Source organism: Adiantum capillus-veneris, chromosome 13 (assembly GCF_014529385.1).
Source record: "Adiantum capillus-veneris isolate H3 chromosome 13, ASM1452938v2, whole genome shotgun sequence".
Taxonomy (NCBI): domain Eukaryota; kingdom Viridiplantae; phylum Streptophyta; class Polypodiopsida; order Polypodiales; family Pteridaceae; genus Adiantum; species Adiantum capillus-veneris.
The window spans coordinates 146,300,460-146,320,799 of NC_140943.1; positions in this window are offsets into that span (position 1 = coordinate 146,300,460).

A 20,340-nucleotide genomic window follows, 5' to 3' on the forward strand; every position below is an offset into this window, starting at 1 on the left:
GGCACAGACTCAGCAATGTAATAAAAAAATCGATTTTTTCTCCTTTGAGCCATAAAAGTTTTTGTGTGCAGAGGTTCATTCACACAGAGAGCCCTCGACAAAGCCCATTTTGATGCTCCGACCCCCGACTCCTCTCCTCGAGCTCGCGAAAAGGAAGATCTCAGAAATTTGCAGCTTGTGAGATAGAGAGAGAGACACACATTCTCTCATTGCGCGAAAAGCTTGTGAGATAGAGAGAGTGAGAAAGAGGGCTTGACACTGTGATTGCGAGCAAGCACAAGCAACCGAGTTCGACAAACTTTGAGGGCAATCTTCACAGATCAAGCAAAATCTGCGATCGATACCGATCCGACTCGATATTGAACGCTCGAGCATTGGCGTTTTACGGCTATTCGGCTAGCCACTTCCGCCCGGCGGCGGAAGGCGACATCGACATCGACACCGCTCATGCGCACTGGCTCGACACTCCTCATTACGGCGGATTTCCGACATCCGACCCACACCAGGCGCTTCCCCACACGAGCGCGTTCTCGCGATCGACGACCGTGCTTGCGACATGCGCGGGTGAGGTACCTCTATCATAGAGGAGTGACACCCGGCATCGGCACCGAGCGCATCGATCGCCCTGTACGACACAGTTCACGGATACGACACCTTTGGCGGCTATTCGACTAGCATATTTCTGCCCGGCAGCAGAAATCGGCACATAGCAACACCAACACGCAGGTTACATGCTACAGGGGGGTTTTTCAGCCCATTCACTCACAGATTCTCTAGGTTACCAGAGACAGCGCTTTCACAGGCGATTTGGCAGTCATTTTGACAACAGATTCTCTACGGACACATGCGTTGACAGATGCATTTTGTTGTGAGCACACCTAGTGCTACTGAGCTCTTTTGAGAGCAGATATCCCCGCAGGGATCACTTTCACTACATGCAGCAGTTCTTGGCGCCTGTTTGAGCGCCATTTTACTCATGTACGTTGAGTTGCGAACACTGCCCACTGTACTCCGTGTGGAGCCATTTTTGGCTATTTTGGCAGTTTTTCCCGGCCGTTTCTGAGACTCGGACCAGAAGAGCCCTTTCTGAGACTGTGGCTAGTCCATTTGTGTCTGCATTAGCCTTTTGGAGGGTCGATAGCGTGAGGTTTTCTTTGAGCTGGGGTGTGCTTGAATGTTGAGACACCTTCGGTGATACAGGTAGCTGGAGTTCCCCTTTACGGTACCCTCGCCATAGGATATGTATCTGGACGGTTATTTATGCTTTTGACGCCGAGTTGGCACTCACATAGCAGTGGTTTTGTGCAGCAGATGCCCAGTTAGTGCAGTTGGCACATTTATATGCATTTTGAGTTGAGTTTTGACTCCTCATACAAAGGAGTTTAATTTCTTTTAACACTAATTTCTCACTGGTATACATCGTGGTTAAGTGCTCACTTGTACTAGTTAGGTAAATAACATACCGGTTTTAAATGAAAAGACTGGTTTACATCAGCAGTAAGAACATTTGCACTGGTTGACACTTATATACCACTGGTACATACCAAGGACATGTGTTCATTTTTTTAATCCTTATTTTCACTGGTACACATCATGGGTAAGTGCTCACATGTAGTGCTTAGGTAAATAACATACCAGTTTTAAATGAAAAGACTGGTTTACATCAGCAGTAAGAACATTTGAACTGGTTGACACTTATATACCACTGGTACGTACCAATGACATGTGTTCATTTTCTTTAAGACTTATTTCTCACTGGTATACATCGTGGTTAAGTGCTCACATGTACTGGTTAGGTAAATAACATACCGGTTTTAAATGAACAGACTGGTTTACATCAACAGTCAGAACATTTGAACTGGTTGACACTTATATACCACTGGTACGTACCAAGGACATGTGTTCATTTTTTTAACCCTTATTTTTCACTAGTACACATCATGGGTAAGTGCTCACATGTACTGGTTAGGTAAATAACATACCGGTTTTAAATGGAAAAACTGGTTTACATCAGCAGTAAGAACATTTGAACTGGTTGACACATATATACCACTGGTACGTACCAAGGGCATGTGTTCATTCTTTTTAACACTTATTTCTCACTGGTATACATCGTGGTTAAGTGCTCACTTGTACTGGTTAGGTAAATAACATACCGGTTATAAATGAAAAGACTGGTTTACATCAGCAGTAAGAACATTTGCACTGGTTGACACTTATATACCCCTGGTACGTACCAAGGACATGTGTTCATATATACTGGTTAACCTAACCAATTAAGTGAAAAAACATAGTGGTTTGAAATAAAAATACTGGTTTATAGTAATGTAATAGTTTTCCTCAAAGATAATAAAAACCTGCAGTTTTCTTCAATGTTCTTTAACCATATATGTCTTTCATTGTAGGTGGAGCTCTTTCTCAAATTCAAAGAACAATACCCTGAAATTGTAATAAGGCAGCGAGTACATGAAGCCATATTTTGTGCGGAAATTGAGAGACCGATATACTTGCTGCTGCATTTCACATGTTCAAATGTCCTTCCTAAAGGATGCCATAAATCACATGTGAAGTTCTGTATTCGGTCTGCATGGAAAAGCTTGCCAATGTCAATGCAACATATGCAAATACAATGGTGGATGCAAGGCACCAAAAAACCCTATCAAGAAAGTAACAGCCTAATTGGACTCTATACTGTGTCCAAAATCAGATACGTCCACCTTCCATGCCCTTGCCTGCTTGAGTGGTCAATGTAAAAGGTGTGGCCCGGATAAGTTAGACTTTTGTGCTGCATAGGCTGCATTTATTGCTAAAAAGATTGTGGTGAAGATTTTTGAGGACCTAGAAGTAGGAAGTGTGTGTGACGGTCTAAGGAAGAAAAGGAAAGTCTTGTCGCATAAGGAAATATCATGCCACGATCTCTCAGTCATGTTCAAAGACCATCTTAAGAAATACATAATGCATAATTTTGTGTATAGATGGCAAGCAGAACAATATAAGGAATGTATACAAAGCTTTCCAGAAGATGTTGTTGTGTCAGTTGTTGACTTTGCTGAAAATTATGTTTCAAAGAACAAAATGAGATTCAGTCCATGCACTCGTATTCAAATCAAGTAACTATTTTTGTGCACATAACATATTTCCGAATTGCAGGTAACGACATCACCCTAGATCATTATTATTTATTTTGTATTAAGACTTCAATAATTTTTTATTTTTATATTATGCAGGTGACATCCACAAGACAATTCACTTCTTCATTTCAGATGACAAGCAACATGACACACATTTTGTTCAACATTGTTTTCTGAAACATGCGGAATGGCTAAAGCAATTTGGTCTAAACATAAGGCATCATTGCGTATGGTCTGATGGAGCAGCTTCACAATTCAAATCAAGAAGACCATTCTATTTCCTTGCCAGGTATACCATGTTCTAACAAACATTATCTGAAGGTGGTTTTAATATAGAGACCTATAATATTGGCATTAAAGTTGTAATAAAATGCTTGTCTAATATCAGTATTATTATTATACGTGTTTTTTTTGGTAATTTTATCGTGCCAAGAGTATATATCTTCTTCTATCCATTGAATAAATTGCAAATACAGTGTTTTTACGGGATGGAAAATGTCTTGGAACTTTTTTGGATCCGGCCATGGTAAGGGAGAACACGACGGTGCGGGAGCAATGATAAAAAGGTCTTTAACTCAATACCAATTGCAGCCAAACTGCCCAAAGATAGACTGTGTTGCAGATGTTGTGGCATTATTGAGACAAACCTTGTTAGATGGTGCTACAGCCACCTATGCATCCCAGGCCCGTTATGTAAGCAGGATTTTTTGGGTGATTGAATTGGGAGATGTCGAAAGGGGAAAAAATTGGGATGTGAAGGTTGTAAAAAATACCCGCTCAATGTACTCTGTTTCTGCATATTCAGAGCATGATACAAATGCTTTGAGAACACGTTCACTATCTTGTTTCTGTAGTGCATGTAAACAAAAAAAGTGGAGGAGATGTGTGAGCAAGTCACACGTTCCTTTCTTGACATACCTTATTTTGGAGCCTACAGAAGAAGGGGAAGACGATGACGACGAAATAAATGAGGATGCAATGTATGAAGGACACTATGACACCCTCAGTCAAGCTCTTATTGTTAGTGATATTTTGTTGTTCCCGCACCAAATGACAATGAAGAAAAATTGGATTTCTATATAGTGAAATGCACTGCAGCTATTCAGGAGTTTCATTCAGACACTGAAGATGACTGGTGCAATATCATTGGGCGAGGATCCTATGCTATCAAAGGGTTTTACTATCGTATGATAAATGAGCAAACCTACGAGCTTTTGGACAAAAAGCCAGAGGTGTTCATATATTCACATCTTGTTCGGGCAATCAAAATCCCCATGATACCCCATCCCAGCAACTCAAAACTATATACAATATCACTTGATGTCAGTGAGTCTATCTACAATAGTATGCCTTTTGAGCTGTAACCATCTTAAGAAATGCATAATGCATAATTTTGTGTATATCTGCCTTTAACTGTAAACTAAACTGTCTCCCTCTCCCTCTCTCTCTCTCTCTCTCTCTCTCTCTCTCTCTCTCTCTCTCTCTCTCTCTCTCTCTCTCTCTCTCTCTCTCTCTCTCTCTCTCTCTCTCTGTCACTTCTCAGTATCATACCGGTATCATACCAGTCAATTCCCAGTATCATACCGGTATGATACGGTATCATACCAGTCATTTCCCAGTATCATACCCATATCATACATTCCCTCTCTCTCTCTCTCTCTCTCTCTCTCTCTCTCTCTCTCTCTCTCTCTCTCTCTCTCTCTCTCTCTCTCTCTCTCTCTCTCTCTCTCTCATTTCTAACCATCATACCAGTCACTTCTCAGTATCATACCGGTATCATACCAGTCACTCTTCAGTATGATACCAGTATTATACAAGTTTCTCTCTCTCTCTCTCTCTCTCTCTCTCTGTCTCTCTCTCTCTCTCTCTCTATCTATCTCTCTCTCTCTCTCTGTCATTTCTCAGTATCATACCAGTCACATCTCAGTATCATACCAGTATCATACCAGTAACTCCTCAGTATCATACTGGTATCATACCAGTCCCTATCTCCCTCTGTGTATGTGTGTGTGTGTCACTTCTTAGTATCAGATCGGTCACTCCATAGTATCATACCGATATCATACCAGTCCCTCTCCCTCTCGCTCTCTCTGTCACTTCTAAGTATCATACTGGTCACTCCTCAGTATCATACCGGTATCATATTAGTCACTTCACAGTATCATACCGATATCATACCAATCACTTCTCAGTATAAGACTCTCTCTCTCTCTCTCTCTCTCTCTCTCTCTCTCTCTCTCTCTCTCTCTCTCTCTCTCTCTCTCTCTCTGTGTGTGTGTGTGTGTGTGTGTGTGTGTGTGTCACTTCTCAATATCATACCGGTCACTTCTCAGTATCATACTGGTATCATACCAGTCACTTGAAAGAATCATACCGGTATCATACAAGTCACTTCTTTGTATCTGACTCTCTCTCTCTCTCTCTCTCTCTCTCTCTCTCTCTCTCTCTCTCCTTCTCCTTTTATTTGCAAGATACTTCAAATATAGAATACAACGTATTTCCGTGCAACTTGCTTGTAAATGTATTATACATGAATTCTGTTACATTGATTGACAAGAAGGCTAAGTAATTCTCCATTTACATCCATCGACAAAAAAATACGTCAACAAAAGTCGCCCACTTCACAGACTTTATGAAGCTTTCTTTTTATATAAAAAATCTGTTCCTTTCTTCTTGAAAAAGTCAATCCGCCATTTCCAATAAAAACGATGCACATAGGTGTCGTGAGGTTGATCGTCTGCACAAATTACAGTCCTCTTTGTATACTCAATTCTGTCCTTAGAGTACAACCAGTGTGCCAGCCAGTTTATGACAGTGGTTGACAGAAAACAGGCGCGCACTTCTTTAGACTGCTTTTCTAGCTTGGGAAAAACAAGAAATGACCCCAATGGATTAAACATTAGCTTATATCCAGAATCATCAAAGATAATTGTGTCAGGTGGTAGGTCAGGAAAATTTTTGAGATTCTTGTGGAACACCGGTTTATCTGTCGCGCCCAATTTAAAAGGGGCCCTTTGTGCACTGCACCTGACTTACCACTCTATTGAATCTTTTGTGGTGGTCAGGGAACACTGTCGCTAGCATGCGTTTGAGCTTCTCAAACTCGCAGCAGCTCCATATCCACACTTCGAACCATCTGAAAAATTCAGAAACACTTATGCATCGGGCCTTACCCAAAACTGTGTATCCCCTTCAACAACATACCGCATTTCTGGCCAGTGGGGCAATTCTTCACCATATTTTCCATCAAATTTCTTGAGCAGTAATCCATTAAGGTCCAAAATGAGAACCCTACGCTGGACGCTCAATGGAGGTGGTGGCCTTGGCCATATCAGTGGGATTCTTTTAATTAGTCTATACCATAGAGGAAACACGAGCACTGCAGGAGACAACACGCAATTCCATATTGCACGAATGTCAGCCCTTCCATTCTACTTGTCAGCCCTGAACCTATCTGCAAGGCGCCATTCTTCAACTGAAAACATATCTGCAGATGCAAAATCACACAAGACTCAAATTTAAATATGCAATTAGGAAATATCTATAGATTGAAATCATAAAATAAAAACACACAATGTTCAAAAATTAGGCACAAGATGAAAGAGAAGTCGAATGGGAAAGAAAGTTATATTAATTTCAGAAGTGGGTACATAAAAAGAAACATAGGGGGGGCAAACTATAATCTTTTGCAGGTTCTGGGTTTAGGGTCAGAACTTGTGCCAGTATTCTGCATCTCCTTAGTGTCTTCAATGTCCATCTCCTCTTCTGGCTGCCCCTGGGTCTCTTCCTCTTCCTTGCTTTTTTGCTCCATTTCAGGCTTCTCATGTCCAATCTTCTCGATTTTTTTTCTTTTTGCCTTTCTTATATGCTGAGCAAGGGTCTCCTTGGGACTTCCCTCCAACCTGACATCTACACGACCATCAGCTTTAGAAAGATGTGCAGCAAAAGATCACTTATTAGAGCCATAATCAATGAAAAAACTTACTCTTGCCACGTTGGCCTCGTTTTCTCGAGGTCTTTGATCTTGTCACCCGCACGCCAGTGTCTAGCAACACATCGTCTTCCTCATTCTGGGTTTTCCCTTCAGCACCAGTCGTACTTTTCTCCTTTACCTCAAAGTTTTGTTCTTCTTCTGTTGTTTCCGAAACAGGTTTCTCAGCATTACCAGGGACATTTTCATCAAGCAATACCTCCACAGGTGTCTTGTATGCAGGCGTCACTACATCGTTCCCTATGTCTTTACCGGCAGTAGTTCTAAAGCAGCTTGACTCTGAAAAAACATCAGAGAAGACAAAAATCAACCACCTGAAAAAACATCAGAGAAGACAAAAATCAACCACCTGATTACCCATTGAAACAATTTTCTCACTTGTTTTTGGGTATGGTTCAACTAGCTTCTTCTTTAGAAGGGATTGGTCTTCTGCAGAAATAACTCTGGGGAAATCCTTAAGCATGCACTTTCCTTTCTCATCCAAGTGAGCATAGCAGAATGCATGGTATGCATGTGAACAAGGCAATAGAACAACATGGATTGAGCGATTGTGATCATGAATTTTTACACCACAAGCATTGCACACATCAATGAGAACAACACTATGTCCAGGAGCTGAAACTCGTGCAGGCAAGACTATGGTTTCAGGTAGCATTGGTTGACTAATCATGTCTGTCACAAACGTGACATAGACACCAAAGGTTTCCTCACGGTCCAAGCATTTGGATAATTCTTTGTGTAGGCAAGAGACCTCTGTTATCAGACAATGTCAAACAGGTATAAAATCGGTATGAATGCTTGAAAATCGGTATAATAATGTTATCATACCGGTATGATTACATCCTGCCGGTATGATGTTATCCCACCGGTATGATGTTATTATACTGGATAGTATAACATCATACCGGTAGGATAACATCAGGTAACATCATATCGGTAGGATAACATTATACCGAAAGCATAACATCAAACCGGTTGGATTTTATCATACCGGTCGGATGTAACCATACCAGTAGGATGTTATCATACCGGTAGGGTTATATCCTAAATCCTACCGGTAAGATAACATCCTACCAGTAGGATATAATCATACCGGTAGGATGTAATCATACCGTTAGGGTATAATCCTATCGGTATGATAACATCCTACCGGGTCATCTACCCTTACCAAATATGATATAATCCTACCAGTATGAAAAATCATACCGTATGGTACTTTGCAAGTATTATACTACAATCAGATGGAGTTAAAAGCATACATGTGCCTGTTGTAGGGTGGCTTTTGCTTGGTCAAATTTTTCTTGGAGGCTGTCAAGCAAGCCTGTTGGTACATTGGTATTGTCAGGGAAGTGCATTCGGATGGTGCCAAGGGCACCCTCGCAACGGTGCACATCAGCAACAGATTTGACCATTGAATCCTTAGCCTTCTGACACTCGGCTGATACATTGTCATGAGATTTTCTAACCTCAACAAGAAGTTCTTGCAAGGAAGTGAATACTTCAACACTAAACGCAGACTGAGTGGTCACAAAAAGTCCACTTCCGACTAGTGTACTTCCGGATGGGGTATTTACTAAGAAGATGGCAGAACCACTTGGGGTTCCTGTGGATACTTGGGAAGTCTCTAACTTCCAGTTCTCTTTTCCTATCTAAGTGACCTTCATTGGTCACATTCTTCACCACCTCAGATGCAAACTCAGCCCACTTTACCAGACCTGTGCATACAAAATAAACATATCCGCGTGCAAACTTGACTCCCAGCAGATAGTTTGGTGGTTTGGATTGGTACACCTGCTTGTAGAGCTGGTAGAGTGCCTTGTAGTGATATGGCCTTGCTGTTTTTATCGGCACTTTTTCCTCCTTCACTGGAAGACACGTGAAAACTTTCATCCAGTCGGATATGGGCACATCTACATTTGTCAACTTCCTAACATCTTTCCCCTCAAGACTTAACCCATATTCCCTGTGAAAATACTCCTTTCTCGTGCAGAATGCCTTTAATGGCACCTCCACATCCTTGGGGTGAACAAAGCGGCTGATTTTGGGAGGAGGCTGTAACTTATGTCTCTGAAAGGAATAAATCCATATTCATTACTCAATGTATCCACACATCAGTACTCTACTACACATACAGGTCCGCTATACACAACACAGAGAGACACAGAGAGAGGTGACATACCTTCGTGGGAGAATGTCGGGTCTTTGTGGGGAGGACCTGTCGGGCTGCATTCCTTGGGCTCTTTCTTAGGTTGCTATCCATAGCGAAGGATAAGCAGCGTGCACAGGGGGTTGTAGAGTGAGTTGAGAAAGGCGCAGAAGGAGAAAGGCACAAAGATATAGAGAAGTCACAGTCATGAAAACATTCGACTGAACATTCGTTCTGACGTGGGCTCCACACGTGTTTTTGAATCCTCCACATGATTTTTAAGATTTTGTATCCTCCACACGATTATTTAATTCAAACAATTCTTGCCCATAACACCAGTTTCATACCCCCTAAATTTTAAGCCTCCAAAAGAAACTTTCAACCGGTTAAAACCGGACCACCTATTCATGCATCCACCCTGAAGTAAAAGCCACCTCTTTGGCTCATCTAGCTGCTCACACTAAGCAAACCTGGGTGATCTCTTCTATTGCCAAGCACCCCTCCTAGGGTCATTCACCCACTGCTCTTGCCGCTTTCATGATCCTGTTTCAAACCAGCACAGCCAGGCGGCCTCTTGAAGCTAGCGGTTCAGTATACACCTACTGCAAAGGACGCTTTCATAGATGTAGCTTCAGCCCGAAACCCTTGAATACCCTCAATCCTAACAGGCAGGACAATCCAAAAACAAACACTCATCACCTTGCACCCGATGCTGCCAAGAACTTATCCATTCTCTGTCAACTATGGACGATGCATAGACCACTTCATCAATCTTCTCTTGCCCCACTCAATGTTCATGCACCTACTGACGATGATCAGGTTATTCCTCACTCTTATTTTCTTTCCATGCTGGACTTGCTTGATGCTTACAAAGCTATGCCTCTTAATTATGAGAACTACTTCCAACCCTTCTCCTTTCAGGGCCTCTACCAAAACAACACTCAGCTTGCAATGACTTCTGCAACACTCAGCTTGCCATGCCATCTCTTCTGCAACACTTAGCTCAGTTATACAGCCTTGAAACAACTTCCCTCACCAAGAGCTTCTCCTTCAAACCCCTTTGACCCTGGCGGTAATGTTGACCCTACTCCGGTACCTTTCGTCTATGCTCCCTTCGATAGTGGAGGTGAAGTCCCTCATGGCTGGCATGCCAAGGCTCATCTCTTACCTCTCCTTCGAGTGCATACCCATCCTCATTATTAGCTGCTCCTCTCCAACCCTGACATTTCCTTGTCGGAGCCTCCAATCCCACTCCTCGACCAACTACAAAGGGATGTCTCAATGTTTTCAAGGCTGTGAATGCATCAGAAAACGGTCCCGCCTCCACCATCACGTAAGACAATCCCGAATATAAGGCAAACTTTACTTGCATGCAGCGCACGTCACCATCTCTCCTCTCTCTCTCTCTCTCTCTCTCTCTCTCTCTCTCTCTCTCTCTCTCTCTCTCTCTCTATATATATATATATATATATATATATATATATATATATATATATATATTCTGAAGTTTTGAGTTCTCTCTTTCTTACTTGCTCGTTCTCAGTTCTCTGGACTCTGGAGTATGGGCTTCTCTCTAGAAAATTCGGTGTCGGTATCAAGCTTTTTGACGCTTTCGATTATCGCTATAGTCTCAAACCCTCAGCTTTTACTTCTCTCTCTCTCTCTCTCTCTCTCTCTCTCTCTCTCTCTCTCTCTCTCTCTCTCTCTCTCTCTCTCTCTCTCTCTCTCTCTCTCTCTCTCTCTCTCTCTCTCTCTCTCTCTCTCTGCATCCTGCTAGAGCTTTGTTGGACTGACGATCCTGAATTAACATTTTTTCCTTTAAATTACTTTTAACCCTGATAGACTCCCTCCTTTTGTTCTCTCTCTGTATCTGGTTTTGCAGGTGACAATCGGGCTCTCTAGCTTATGCTACCTGGGGGATAGGAAGTGCCATCTAATGGTTACCCATTAAAAAGGTCCTTTGCATGAACTATCTCTTAGTTAGATGAACTTGTAATTGAATTTTTCACATTATGGGCTTGTGATTTAACCTGTGAGAGTGGGACTGGTCAACGCGTATACTTGCATTCTCTGATGATATGCACGTGAGTTAGCTTACTGTGTCTCTCTCTCCTATTTCTGGCACATGCTATTTGGGGAGGTTGATAGTCTGGATGTTGCGCTACACCCACGGCGAGTTAAAGCCTCTTTGCCACCACTTCATATTCTCCCAAGGATAGGTCCACTGCGATTGAGACAATCCGAAGCAGATGTACAGCCTTATAAAGGTGAGCCACTGGCTCACTTAGTTCTTCATTCTGCTGCTAGTGCTCTATCTTTGAGGGACTATCAGCATTTACTGTTGTTAACACATTTCTGAGCTTACCTTGGAAATCACTTGAGTCACTTTACTCTATGAAAGAGTGGCTTGACTACTAGAACTAGGACTTGATTATGGGTTGAGGGAGAATAGATGCTCTCTAACTGACCTTGGCGTTTCTAATGGAAGAAATCGTTTTCTGCTCAAATTGGTGGTTCCGTCTAATATGGGATGTCAGGCACTGACATGGCCCCCTGGTGATTTATCTGACATTTACCTACTAAGCTAGGCACCGATTAAGGTTTGCACAAACTATTAGCCACTGTTGTATACAGGCTGGTGTAAAGGAATTTTTTAGGACCACGAGTCAGATTATGTTCTACCATCTTCTAGTATGGATAATTTGGATTACTATGGACTATTTTTGGGGTTGGTTCTGGGTTGCTTTTGACATCCTGGACCGTGGGTATTGTTGACACAAGGGTTGATATTGTAGAGATCAAATTGCTGGCTTCAGGTGGTACTGGTTGTTGGTATCCGATAGCTAGCATACTATGTGTACAGTTAGTTTATGGGTTTTGCAGGTTGTATTGGATGTTGATATCCAATAACTTGCTTACTTCATATACCGGCATTATGGCTTAGAAGGGTATTGAATGGAGATATCCAATAGCTTGCATACGTTTTTCTTTTTGTACAGGTACTATGTGTAGTGTGGTTCCGGATGTATAGCCAGAGCCGTTCATATGGGTGATAGAATAGTAGTTTGATACGGCAATAGCTTCACCTATTGCTTTTGGGTTTTGATGTTATATTCGTGATCTGGCTAGTTGATTATGCTATTGGCGAATGATGACTAAAACTGATATGGATTTAGGAGATATATTTTTTATCATAATACTGCTCTTTGGGGTAAACACCAATTTGCAAGGATTGGTGGAGTTTGGGGCATCTTGCCAACTAATCTATTGCCATTATATATGGGCTTATCCTACTGGTTGTTGTGTTGTGCTTCCTTTTGAAGAGATTAGGTAATTGTCTCTGATGATGTGTACAGGTAACTTTGGCTGGTTCACATACTATGATTTCTGATGGTTATACAGGGTGGTAGGAAAATAAATGTTTTGGGGATACTAAGACAACTGGAGTTGTGAATAACCAATTGGGTGTGATTATTGGCAATGGTTTCTTATACTGTTGCTCTGTTTGAGGTTTTGGCTTGATCTACTGTTTGACTTACTTACTAATGTTGTTTGAAACTCTCAACAGGGCTCTTTTGGTACTTGCCTTCTCGGACTTTTGGAGATAAGTATGCTAGCAGCTCTTTGATGGCTGGTGAAACTGTGTGCCAGTTAGTGATACCATTTGCCGACCTGATTTGGATGGCCCTAGAGAATGGGCGGAGTACTATTAGAAACTGTGAGATGTTGTCGAAGGTAGTATTATCATGGATCAGATACCGGAAACTAACACCATGTGTTGTGGCTTCACTTGAGGGGAATGCTACACCTGGTATATAGATATGATAATCGGCCTAAATTTGTGGGGAGTAAACCTTGTTTTTTGCTGGTCTGTTTTGACCCGTCTATTGTGCAGTCATTCTCCTCCTGGTGGGATACAGTAGCACGGGTAAACCTGGCTTGGAATTCATACTAAAAGATATCATTGTGCAGGACGGGTATCTGCTTAAATTTGGAAGGATTGTTTTCTTGTTGCTCTAAGGATATTTTTGACTTTGAAAATTTGCATAAACTTACTTTTAAAATTTTATGAGCCATTATGTAGGAAGGAATATAAGGAGTAAAGGTTTTTTAGAACCTTATTTCATATTGAAGTTAAAAACTTTAACTTGGCATTAAAATATATGGTTAACACTAGAATGGTAACATGACACTTTTATGTCCTTGGACACTTTTGTGTCCTGTTAAGTGACCATTTTTCTTGAATTATTTGAAGAGTATGAAAATGAATTTCTAGGTTCTATATATCCACAAAGTTGCCTTATGAGCTGAAAAAAACTTAGCATTTTTTTTGGAGTATCGATCTCACCATTAACCTTACTCATGCAAAACATTTTGGAACCTAAACTGTGCGAAAAAACGGGTCCTGTTTTTGGATTTTTTTCAATTTTTGGCAACTATACCACTCTAAACTTCATGCTTGTGAGGTTTAGATGGCTAGAGGTTAGGCCTTCATAGTTCTCAACATGTTTTGATGCTTGTAGGGAGAGCTAAGTGTTAAAATTGAAAGTTATGACCAATTTACAAGAATTGCATAATCCTGTTTTTTGGCCAGAATTAGCACTTTATATGATTTTTTTGGTGGCTTTCTTGATATCCAAATTCAATTTTGATTGTGTAAGTGTAATGTGTAACATAAAGCTAATCTTCCTTGAGTTTTGGGGGACCTAATATTCTATATAGCATAGTATATGATGATGGTTGAGTTTTTTGATTGCTGAAGAATACGATACACTTTAGAGTAGCAAGTATAAATTTCTCTATATTGCTAGTTTCTTAGGCCAATTGTGTGTATTTTGTAGGTAGTAACCATATCTAATCATAGACTACAAACTTGGCTAGATATTGAGTATTTTCTATGGGTTTCTAGAGGTCATAATGCTAAACCCAGTTTTTTCATGTTTGCTATATTTAGCACTTTATCATTGCCCCCAAGGTTCCAATTGTAAGAGATCCATTATCCTTTTGACATGCTCCGTGGATCCTTTTGGATCCAAAGGCCCAAAGGTAACTAAGAAAACATGTATATAGTATCTGTATTGAGCGTGACTATAGAAACTTTGATGATAGGTCCGCAGAATGGCAAAATTGCAACTTTTTTGTACCTATTTTTTTTGCCCAAAGAAAATTGGTGAGGTAAAAGCAACCATATGTTTTGGTCACCAACCCATTGAAGTTAACGGGGCATTTTATCTCATGTCCTACAAAAATCCCCACTCTTATTTATATGCAATCAACCGTAAGAAATTGCTGTTTTGGGCAAAATGCACTGGTCCATCAACTTTGGAGGCTTGTAGTGACCAAGGGATGAGAAAAATTACAAGTTTCTCATTTTTTCCATATGTAGTAGTTATTGAACTATAAGCTCATGAAAGGATTTTTTAAAATGAGTGGATCTACTATGGTTTTGGAATTTTTTCCCAAAACCCTGAAAGGACATTTTTATGTCCTGTTAGGTTACCATTCTAGTGTTAAAAATTTAGACCTAACACTCTAAAGTATATTTGTTTCTTTAAATCAAGAAAGCTGTTGCACATCACTTCAATTTGTACAGCTTGATCTTCTTGTTAAGATAGTACTAGGGTGACATGGATGACAACTAGGTCACCCTAGTTACTTGTTATGCGGTCTGAAAACTAACGAACAGTTGTTTTCTTACTTTGGATGCAGGTAAGGGTGTCCTTTCCTTGGCTGCTGTTTGAGGGGATTCAATGATGTACATTGATACTGTAACACTAACGAACAATTGTTTTCTTACTTTGGATGCAGGTAAGGGTGTCCTTTCCTTGGCACTGATACTGTAACACTAAATCAGGACCTTCTTTCCCTAATATGGCCTGATACTGTGATGTTTTTTTTTTGGATATTCAGTCGAAAGGAATCAAGTCATAAATCCAATCTTGTTCAATTCTCGGCTAAAGGAGCCGACCTTTCTAACTTTATCAGAAAACTTTGTGGCCTAGCATCTTGTTTTGCCACCTCTAAATCTTTTGATCCTGCCAAGGCTCCAAAAGGCCTCTTTTGTAGGGATGATGCTGCTCTTGAAGCAGTTAAAAGTTTTCAACAAGGACTCATCTCATCTAGTGAAACTTCTTTACTAGATATGGTTCCAAAAGCCTCGAAGTGTTTTCCCTTCTTACCTCCGAGACAGATTGCTATTGAAGAAATAGAGCTTGACCATCAATTGTGGGAGCTCCAAAACAAAGCGTTTGTGGCACCCATCTCAATTGAGACTTGGGTTTTTCTTGCCACCTTACCTGCCTCCACAAGTGAAGACTGTAGACTCGATATCCTCAAGGGAGTTCAGTTCTTGGATAAAGGTGATGTCATTAAAGCACCTTTTACTATGCATTTCTTGGATTCAAGGAAATGCCCTATCTTATCTGGCATTTATCTCAGAACCAAGGGTACAATGACCTTTTCTAAACAAAGCAGTGAATTCTATTATGAATCAATCTAGAACATCTACCGCCCCTACATATTCAAATGTGCTTGCAAAGCTTTGGATGCAAAAGCTGATTGTGAGAGTAACATCCTTTGGTTTGATCATGCAATGTGGTTCCTCCTCAACCATCTGGAGGACCTCTTCCCATCACACACAGCGGAGCACTTTCTCCCTATTATTTATTCTTGGCTTGGGGATCAGGCTAAGGAACCTGTGCGAGCCCAGATCGCTTACCTTCACTTCAAGAACTTCATGTACGAGGCTTTGAAAGAATTAAAGTTAGACGCACCAAGTCATCTGCTCTCTAATTTAAGTGCTTCTAAAGGCATCAAACATATCCTATCCCTTCTCAAACCTTCTTTAGATGCAGAGGAGTCCCCTAACCTCAAAAGGCCTATGTTAACAAGTTCTGCTTCACACTCAACACCGTCTTTTTTATCCCCTTCTTCTACACCAGGGTCCTCTGACGGACGTAATAAAGCTAGAAGCTATGTCAAAGGTAGGGGGAAGAATCTCCCTATCAAGAAAATGTTTAACTCCTAATTGTATTACTATCTCAGATTTATCGGACATCCTCTGGAAAGTTGTTATTTTCCAAGGAAGGGAATCTAAAGAAGCATATTGTTCATTGCCACTTTTCGAATCGGATTTTTGATTGGTTTACTCCAAAAAGTCTAATACATTATGCTTTGTTACAATTGTTTAACAATACTGATCTTGTAGATGAACTAACTTTTGGTTGGACCTTTGATCCTCTAAAGAATTATATATATTCTACATAATTTCTTACTACAAACACAAAACCATCATGTATATGCTCGCTCTTTGGGAACTATTGTTTTGACTTTCGTGAATTTGGACAACACGTATGTACTACGGATTTGTCGCTTATTCAGTCAAAGGATATCAAGGACCTATTGAGCAAGGGTTTGAATCATATCCCGCTCCAACCACTAAATCCGCACTTGGCTCTTGCCGCATTACTTACTTGCTTGACTGACATAGTCAAGCTATTGAAGTTAGACAATCTACAACATGCTAGACTTGCCGACTCTTTAGCATCTTACTTTCAAACATGTGTCGAGTCAATCCCACCTGCATGTATTAGCCAGGAAGCAACATGGCTTTCTCCCTTGCATAGAGTAGGGTAGGCCTCAGGCCACAACCCTTGGGCCTTCTCTCTCTAAGCCTCACGCATGCACAAGTACTCTCCTCTCTCTAACATTGCAGTGCATGTCTCACCTCTGTTGGCTCCTACTCCCCTACCTAGACGCAGATACACCTCTCTCACTCTCTCTCTCTCTCTCTCTCTCTCTCTCTCTCTCTCTCTCTCTCTCTCTCTCTCTCTCACACACACACACACACACACACACACACACACACACACACACAAACACTCACACATAAATCAACTCTCTCTCTCTCTCTCTCTCTCTCTCTCTCTCTCTCTCTCTCTCTCTCTCTCTCTCTCACACACACACACACACACACACACACAAACACACACACACACACACACACACAAACACACGCATAGACAGAGGGACGTTGTGCAACCAAAGTTGGTCCGAGATAGGAGATGATCAATGTCAGGCAGAGGCAGCATGTGACTGCAGTGCAGAAGGCTAGGGCTGCTGCCACGGACCTAGGCAGCCCAAGGATAGCGGAGGTGTATGCTCGAAGTGGTTTGTTAGGCCAAAGGTGTGCTGCAAAGAGCCAAGGAGGTTGGTGGCCTACTGTGCCCGAGATGTGGTTTTTATGTGCGAGAATGTTGTGTTCACTGTGCTTTCCAAGCCGGTCTAGACGGCTCGTCAAACGGAGCCCCGGTGCTCAAGATATTGCGGTTTAAAGTTGAAGTGTGTAGCAGATCCCCGACGGACAGGGCAGCTGGGGACAGGTGGCCTGGGCTGATTTCAGTGCATACATGTGTAGAGATTGAGTTATGGAGCATGCATGTCTTCTCGGATTGCGAATCGGAGCTCTGGATAGCAAGATATGGCCAGTTGAAGAATTTTCAGGGGTCGGGTCTGTGCTTGGCCGCATTGGGGGATGTGCCATTTGGCAGTTCTTGAGCCTCGCCAAAGTTCTCTGTGGAAGGGTGCATCATGTGGAGCTAGCACAAGTTGACGGCGCGTCATCGGATGCTCGGTCAGTCACACACTACAAGATGAAGGTGGGAGCATTTGGCAGTGAGCGGTTTGCAGATGCTTTTTGGTTTTGCTACCTCGGATGACAGGCAAGGAGATCTCATAAGGGAGCAAGAGGTAGATGATTTGAAGATAAAAATGGTGGTTTTCAGACGGGTTCCGAGGCCGGTGCATAGGCTAACTGCAGAGTACCTAATGCAAACCAAACAAAAAGGGGGTTTGTTTTAGTTTTTTTCTGGTTGTTGAGGCCTTGAAGGCCGTTCAAGCATGGGCTGCCACGTGGCAGGCTGGGAAGTCCCACATGCGATGGCAGAGCAGCGAACTTTGGGCTATTTGGGCTGCGCCGTGAGGCCTCATTAGCATACAAGAAAGCGTGGGGATCTTGGAGCTCCGGCTATGGCGATAGCGGCGGTAGTTCTGCGTGCGGCACAAGGCGGCATATGGGCGTGCCCGCGGTGGTTTTGGACGAAGAGAGTGGCAGAGGTGCCATGCGCTAGTGGCGTGCTGGGGTGGAGGAATTCCGCCGTCGGATGATGTGGCATACCAGTTCTCGTGGCGCTTAGAGGCCCAAGCCCGAAATTTTGAAGAAAAGGGGAAGGGCAATAGTGATATCGCTATTGCCTCCCCCCCTTGGGTAAGAGAAAGATCCTGCGGAGGCTAAACATAGAAAGAGCCGGGTGTCCGAGCAAGGGTCAACAAAGGTGGAGGCCGCCAAGTGGGCAAAGGCATGGACCAAAGAGGGGACCAAATGGAGAGAGGTGGTAAGAGAAGTCGGGTAGAGAGCGAAAATCAAAGTCAAGCTAGTCTAGCAGTGCAAAGTGGAGCCTAAAGAGGGTAAAAATTGAAAGGTAAAAAATAAAAAATGAGAAGCATAGGGGGCAATAGCAACATTGCTAATGCCCCCCCCCAAGTGCAAAAGAGAGAAAGAGAGCAGATGGAAGAAAGCGGTGCCCCCCTTCCAAAGAGATAGCAAAAATGGGTGCCATATGGACCAATCAAAGGGCAATTTCCCAAATTGAACCCCCCACCCTATAAAAGTCAAAAAATGATCAAATTAGAGGCTTCTTCTTAGCTTTTTGGTCTAGTTTTTTTGCCGTTTTGAAGCCTGAAAAGTGGAGCTTTTGGACAGAGGAGTGTGCCTGTCAAGCCCTTTGCATTTTTCTTGTGTAAATGGCCATGGTGATGCCAGTGTGAGTCTGTACAGGTGCTTTGTGTAATGCAATCGAGCCGTTGTTGCCTCCCGTGCTGTTGTTTCCCCTTCCCCCCTTCTCTTTCTCTTGCTTTCATGGTTCTCCTCGGTGCCGATTGTGTGGAAGTGTGTGCCCCCCCCGGACCGATGGTGTTTGGTGTGAGAGAGTGAGATTGAGTGGCTATGTGCGTGTGTAAGGGTGGAGATGGGCAGTGGAAGTAGGTTTACCTTGTGGGGTGGTTTTGTGGAGTGTGTGAGCAATAATAATTGAGTAGGCAATGGTGTTCTAGTGTGAATTGTGTGTTTGAAGGTGTTTTCTGAGAGGATAGATGTGCTGTGAATACCCTGAGCTATAGAGAGGCCTTTGTGTTGGTGTCGGGTGTGTTCCCCCATTCCCCCTCTCCATCTTCTGGTGCCCCCATGGAGGAGTATGTTGATGCTCCTAGTTGAAGTCAAAGCGGTGATTTTGGTGATGCCAAAGGTGCAGCCTTTGAAGAGCAGGTGCTGCTAGTGATGGCTTGGGCAGGATTTCCCGTTTTCACTTGGGTTGAAGATGCAGAAACTTGGCTTCAAGATTACGGATTGTGCGTGTTGGAAAGTGGTTTATCGAGAGAAGATGGTACGGTACAGGTGTTCCCGCTCCTGGTTCGTGGTAAAGCAAAGCTATGGTTCGATGGCCTAGGTGAAGAAGAAAAGGAATATTGCGAAGCCCTGGAGGCAGCTTTTCGAAGGAGATTTGTAGCGGATGTGCGGCTAGATGAAGTAAAGCGGAAGCTAGATAGTTTGAAGCAAAGCTTGGAGGTGAATTTTCAAGCGTTCGAGTGGGAGTTCGAAGCCCTTTGGGGGAAATTAATCAAGGTAACTGCTGCAGAAAATGCCAGTTCTTTGAAATTGTGTAAATTCATGGATTGCCCACATGGAGCAGTGCGAGATAAGGTGGAGATAGATGGTCCAATGTTGTATGAAGAGGGGGTAGCTCTAGCGAGAGGGCGGACCAAGAAGATTTTAAAGAAGCGCGAGGCTAGGCGGGGTTTGCCAAATGCTGTGACGCCAAAGCAGTGTGATGTGGTGGTAGCCAAGCCACAGGTGGTGCAAAGAGAAGTACAAGTGCGAGAAGAACCAAGAGTTCTTTTGCTACAAAGAGACAAGGTGGTTCCTATGCCAAAGATGCCGGCTAGAGCAATTCCGATTGTGGAGGAAGTGCAGGTGGTTCCAGAGTGGACAAAGGAAGTGTTGTTAAGTTCGAGTGAAG